Source organism: Zootoca vivipara, chromosome 2, assembly GCF_963506605.1.
Source record: "Zootoca vivipara chromosome 2, rZooViv1.1, whole genome shotgun sequence".
Classification (NCBI taxonomy): Eukaryota; Metazoa; Chordata; class Lepidosauria; order Squamata; family Lacertidae; genus Zootoca; species Zootoca vivipara.
The window spans coordinates 105,795,834-105,802,554 of record NC_083277.1 but is presented as its reverse complement, the minus strand read 5'-3'; the positions used below and the strand labels follow the sequence as shown (position 1 = coordinate 105,802,554).

The window sequence follows — 6,721 nt, the reverse complement described above, 5'->3', positions numbered from 1 at the left end:
AAGTCATATGGTGTTTTGAACTCCATGGCAGTGGTAAGGCTACCTGAATTGCACAGCAAATAGACAAATTCTACCTGATTGATGACAAGGCTGGGTGTGTGGGTGTGTCATAGCTGCCAAGTTTTCCCTTTTCTCGCGAGGAAGCCTATTCAGCATAAGGGAAAATCCCTTTAAAAAAGGGATAACTTGGCAGCTATGGTGTGTGTTCTAAATACATAATGTCTGAGATGTTGAAACGCTTGTCAATAGTAACTGATTTTAAGAACCTAAGGAGCTCTTCTGCATCTAGGAAGCCCTCTAGCAGGGGATTTTATATCACAGTCAGACTGTAATGTGTAACAACCTCCATGAGTTATCAACATGCAAACTTGGCAGTGGGCACCAGTAAATTATCAACTGATAAGATCTTTGCCCTGCCTTTCAGAAAAGCATCTAAATTGGCGATACTTAAAATTCAACCATTAAAAATGAACGGTGAACAAAAGCATATTTTGAAAAATGCAAAACAACAAAGCAGCTGTAAAAGCAGAGATATGGCAAGAATAAAAAGATGTATTTACACTTGGGAGAATAAATCATTTTCAGCATAAACCCATATGTATGGCTGTTGGTTAGCAACAGAAGAGTAGCAAGAATCTGTCCATCTGCTGTCATGGAAATTTAAACCATAAGGCATTATATAAGAATTTAGTAGTGAAATGTTTCTATTTTGTTTCATGCTGAACATGCTATTGAGCAGCCGTGCCATGATGGTGTTTTGACCCTTTTATGAGAAGCCATTTATTACTATTATGCATGCATTTGCTGGGGAGCGAGGAAAGTGCACATACTCAGTTGTGGTGGTGGAATAGCAATGAACCAATCCGCAAAGCAACCAAGGCGGAACCACTGTGGCTAAACATGATCAGATATAACTATTTCACTGAGTATGAGTAACAGCGGCTGAATGTGTTTCTCACTGATGCAGAATTTGCTGAAGCAACAGCAGTCAAAGCTGAATTCCCCCATTACAATAAAATCTGTAGGGGCTCCAGACAGGTGGAGTCCCCAGTACTACCTTCCAGGCTATATCTATGTTCTCCCCAAGAAAAAGTGTTGTTTTGCCCCTAAAAAAAACCTCTACAACTTTGGCTCCCCCCTAAAAAAAAGCAGGAGTTCCTGCACCTCTTTTTCTGGGGAAAAAAGGCACTGCACCCAACTATCTTACGTTCTTAAATGACAGAATTACCCACTAGGTGGAGGTATAGCTTAATCACTCCCAATATATAGGCAGCCTACCGTACTGCTCCTTGTATGTTTTGAGATAGCAGTTCATCCTGTGTCAAACGCTTCCGTGGAAACGAAAACGGCAGTAGTGATTTCCTTGTGAAGTCTCCAACCCACACACCCACAGTTTCTGCCTTAATTAATTCATCACTCCTCTCAGTTGACATTTGTTTGGAAAATGTGAGGTCATGCTCCTGTGGTCTGAGAAGTCAAATAAGCTCAGAGAGAGAGGAAAAGGGGAATCCCAGCAGGACTCTTCTGATTTCTAAACAAATGACCCATGACTACAGACACAGTTCCTCCGGACAGCATGTCAGCTGAGCATTCATGACGGAAAGAGAGGTTGTACAAGGCTACGTTTCTTCTTTTGAGTATTACGAGAAAATTATTATAGAATACCAATTGTATACTTGGTATTCAACATTCCAATGATGTGTGTGCATGTATCTCCTAACCCTGAGGATCATTGCCGGAAACATGCCTGCATAACCACTAGTTTTATGCACATATGTCCCGGCTGTCATGGATGCTTCTCTGCGGGGGGGTGGGGACCTACATGGCCTCCACCTGTCTTGGTCCTCCCCCCCCCTACCTTTTAACAAATTGCATCTTTTACTTGTTTAGATTTGCAGCTCTAAGCTGAGAGTGTGTCACAATTTGGTCTGATGATCTGAAAAGCCCCGCAAAACCCATCAAATGCCAATAAATTGGGGGGGGGGTCTAACTGTTGATATTTTGAGCTTCAGAGCCCAGGCCAAATGACCCTCCTGCCAACCCTGCCTCTGAATAGTACTGATCTCACATGAGAAAAGGCTGAGTCTGTCAGCATCGCAATAGCTCACCTGTGCAAGATGTCTTTTCAAAGTGATTCCATGCTAATTGTTTTCATGCTTCTAGAGAAATAGACCTTGGAAATGGCTTCAGGGTTAGTTACCACATCCCAAGGCTGTAAACAGAGCGAGGAAACTTATAGCATAGGAGGTGTTGCCACAATTAGCTGTTGTATCTAAAAATAACAAAGCTAAGTGAGAACAAAGATTCACCCTGGCTACACACATTACATTTTAAACACTAGAAGGACATTATTTCCCTCAAATAATTCTGGGTCCTGCAGTTTGTTAAGGGTTGCTGAAAACCGTAGCTCTGTGAGGGGTAAACTCGAGTGACCAGAACACTTGGAAGGAAAAATATGCTTCAAATACTCTTTAAAGCTACTTATAACGAACAAGGCCTTCTTAATGTACTTGGCGTCTTTTGGAAATCTCTAATCGTTTCTGCCAGCTTCAAAGATGTCGGATATATGCAACCACAGGAGAGTTGCAGTAAATGTCTTCTTTAAATATTTCAGTTCTAATCTGCTGAATCTACCAATGGAAAGAAAATGCTGAAACCCACAATCGCATTAGATCTCCATTATAGATTAAAATATTTCGAAATACTTCAAGGGTAAGCACCCATATGGAGAAAATCACATTAACATGGCAGTCATGTGGAGTTCCGCAGATGGTCCGGGAATCGGCATGTTTTTACATGAGTAGAATGTGACCTTTTATTTAAAATGCATCTCTGGGTTATTTGTGGGGCATAGGAATTCGTTCATTCCCCCCCCCCCAAAAAAAATAGTCCGGCCCCCCACAAGGTCTGAGGGACAGTGGACTGGCCCCCTGCTGAAAAAAATTGCTGACCCCTGTCCTATAACAAGGGATACACTCCCTCACAGTACACAGCACTACAACACTATTTGCGATGCTGTTTGCTTATTAAGCAGTTTTGTGTTTTTTATATTGTAGCTTTATGTTGCGAACAGCCCTGAGATCTGCAGATGAAGGGCAGCATGCAAATTTAATAAACAATAGTAAGCGAGAGCAGCTACCGGTATGTGGGAAGTGTTGCGTTCTTACAGCGCAGTGCTTAGGCATGTCTGCTCAGAAGAAAGTAATTGACCGAGACAGGGAAATATTTCCTTATGGCCAAATAGTGTATTAATGGCAGAGGTGAGATTTGAACCCAGGACTTTGGGTTATCGTTCCATCAGCCACTATGCTACACTGCTTTTATGATGTAGAATCATATCATTGAAGAGTTGGAAAGGTACCACAAGGGTCATCTAGTCCAACCCTCTGCAATGCAGGAATCTTTTGCCCAATGTGGGGCTCGAACCCACAACCCTGAGATTAAGAGCCTCATGCTCTACCAACGAAGCTATCCCAGTTCCATTCTCAGAGCTGCATTGCTATTGCAAACAGAGGGTTCCCACTCTAGAGACTGTTAAGTGCACCCCACTTGCCTGAGCAGGAAGAAGTTCCAGAGGCAATGCTGCAGGCTTGAGTTTCCTTTGATGCGAGAGCACAGAAGGCTTAGGGTGTCTTCGTAATATTTGCTTTATTGATAAATACACACAGAGCATAAGCGGAGGCAAACAGACTCCTAAGCAAGGTTACAAAACCCTGGCCCTGCATCAGTAAGTACATTGATGATAAAGAGATTGTACTGAAAATCTGGGAGATAATTATTTGTATGGCTTTAATGTACTGCATTTTAATATATGTATATATAGAAAGTTTTGATTCTATCAATGTTTAATTGGGTTTTAAATATTTCCCCCCTATGTTTCTAGCTGTTCTTATTTTTATCTGTAAGCTACTATCTTGAGTCCCTGACAGGGGGAAAAATAGATGACACTGAGTACTAGATTATTTATCTGCATGATTATTATTCCTTCTTTGCTGCTTTGAGAGATTTTGCCATCCTATGTATAAAAGTCCAGTTGACTTTATAATACATACATCAGCATATGTATATTTTACCCAAATGTGTAGTTTGTCTTTTCACTACTAATTTTTTATTTCAGCAATTTGTATCACAGTTTTCTTTGAGTGGTGTACAGGAGAACCAATACAGCAAGACTAAAAATGAGCTAAAACTTTAAAATCAGAATTCAATAAAAAGAACCATAAATTCTTCTGGAACAACAATGGCAAAAGCCTTCAGTAAGTGCTGGGAATTCAGCAGGGAGCAGGGCCCTGTTTGACCTCCCTTGTAGACCTCACCAGTGGTGTATCCTGCAGGGGGGGGCAGGAAGGTCAAGGTCCTGGGCCCAAATTTATGAGAGGGCACAATGAGGCACCCCCACGACAGGCTCCTTCAAACCGGGGCCATGGGGAGGCAAGCAGTGTCCAGGTGGGGCTGTGGCAGCAGCAACACCACCTTTTCATGACCGATGATGCCGGCATGCGCCCCGCTGCTGGGCCAGCCAGGAGGGAGAGGGCACTGCCACTGCTGCCACCCGCCGAGAAAGGAGGGAGGAAAGCACCTGCAAAGACAGAAGGGTGAGGCAACACAGCAGTGCTCCTGGCTTTGTGTTTCTCGGCCTTATCTCTGCTCCTAGGTTGGGGCCAGTTTGCAAGGAGACACTCCCTTGATTAGACACTGGCCAGCGAATGGACTGACTGCTCCCCAGTCCAATACTTGTCCTGCCCTGCCCTCCGGCAACCCACGCTATGCCCCTGGACCTCATAAATTGAGTAGGGGTGTAAGGGGTCAGGTAGGTTAATAGCAAAACCATTCAGCAAAGTTCCTCGGCTATCTGCTCGCCCTAAAATAGTGTTAACATTTTGCAGTAGTTTAATGAAATCTAGTGAACCGCTTCTTAAACAAGAGTGAAACTCTGCCAATTAAAATTACACGCCGGTCAGGCTGGTTTACCCAGCTACTGTTCGATAACATTGGCACAGATAAGCAGATAACTTCCTCTTTGCATTCTTTATTTGCTTCAGCTTTTGTATTCTTTGCTGACCATATTACCAGTTAAATCTCAGTCTCACTTTCCCAGCTACACTCGTCATGCCTTTATTACATAGCTAGGTATGTAAAGGGTCCAGAAAACACCACCCTTAAAGATAACTCAGAGGGTATCTTGCCACGGATTGTGTGCTTTGCATCAATACCGTTCCCTGTCAAAGTATTCCACATATTTTGTTGGTATGGTTAGCAAGCATCCAAAAAGCTGCCCTGTGGCTCACTTTCCACCCACCTTTCATATTTCAGGTCTTTATCATTCCCCTCCACCCTGCATGCCACATTGGAATTCCTGAATGAGATCCCAGAATGCAGCTCACCCCCACACTTGTGAAATACCGAATTGTTTTGGATGGTAGTGGTGGCAGCCTAGAGTGGGTTTAATGCAGGTACGTTGGCCCTTCCCCTTCATATAGGGGAAGCTGTTCCATTCAGTGGCGTAGCGTGGATTGCCAGCACTTGGGGTTTGGTCCCTGGCACCTCCAGTTATGAGGATCAGGAAGCAAATGATGGGAAATAACTCTTCCTGAGATGCTGGGGAGCTACTGCCAGTAAGAGTAGGCAATGCTGAACTAGACGGACAAATAATCTCACCTGCTATTAGTTGGCTTCCTGTGTACAGTGTCCCATGCGTAGCCCAGCATCCCCATCCTTGATAGCATTGCTCTCTTCCTACATATTAGTGGTGGGGAACCACTGGCCCTCTGGATGTTGCTGGGCTACAACTCTCCCCGACTTTGTATGGGAGCTGCCCTGCTTGACCAACATACAGGCAGGGCCGCCTTAAGCATATCCGGCGCCGTAGTGCAAAGCTCCCTCCGGCGCCCCCCAGAGTTTTTTTTAGGGAGGACGGCGCTGCTGGTGGGGCTGGAGGAGGTGGGCAGTGGCTGGAGGGCAGCTCCTCCGGCGGGGAAAATGCGGAGGCTGTATGCGGCACCTCCCGGCTCAGCTGGCCACTTCATGTCGCAGTGGCCACAGCAGACAGAGGCTCCGGGCGCAGCGCTGCTTCGGCATGGAGGCGGGCAAGGGCAGCGAGCTGATGCCGGGAGGCACTGCGTCCAGCCTCTGTTTCTTCCCTGGCTCCCTCCAGAACTTGGCGTCCTGGCGCCCCGCACTACTAGCCTCTATGGGTAAGACGCCCCTGTATACAGGGTCTTTTTTGAGAGGAAAGATGGACAGCCTGTGACAACAAAGCCAAGGGATTCCAAGGGCCGACTCTAGGCCCTGGCGGGTGCCTAGCAATGCTGGCCGCTGCTACCAGCCCCACAGGTAGGTGCAGCTTGGGAAAAGCAGGTTTAAGAAAAGCTGCATGCAGCAAAATTCCATCTTCCGCACAACAGCTATTAATATACTGCTTTCATTCCAGAACGGCTTCTAAGCAATTTGCAAGCATAAAACCAGTTGTAGAATCGATACACAACAAAACAATCTCACCAGAACATTAAATATTCATATTTAAATTATACAATAAAACAAACCCATAAAAATCAACACTTTAAAAAGTTGGCTCAGGGTGGTCAGGGGAATGCTTGAGTAAACAGGTGCATGTTCAAGATACAAAAATAAGCTAGCTCGGTGTTCCCAAATAGTCTTCAAAAGGTAGAGAAAATATATACTAGCTCTGCCTTACTTTGGGGCAGGTCACCCTACCTATAAT

At 44.9% G+C, this 6,721-nt stretch overlaps 1 long non-coding RNA gene across 1 annotated transcript; it reads left to right on the top strand.

Moving 5' to 3' along the window:
* The first annotated feature begins 1,814 nt into the window (after positions 1–1,814).
* LOC132591760 (uncharacterized) lies at positions 1,815–6,360 on the top strand. Its single transcript, XR_009557218.1, has 2 exons — positions 1,815–3,727; positions 5,314–6,360. It is a non-coding gene; the product is annotated as an uncharacterized LOC132591760 (long non-coding RNA).
* Positions 6,361–6,721: the final 361 nt, after the last annotated feature.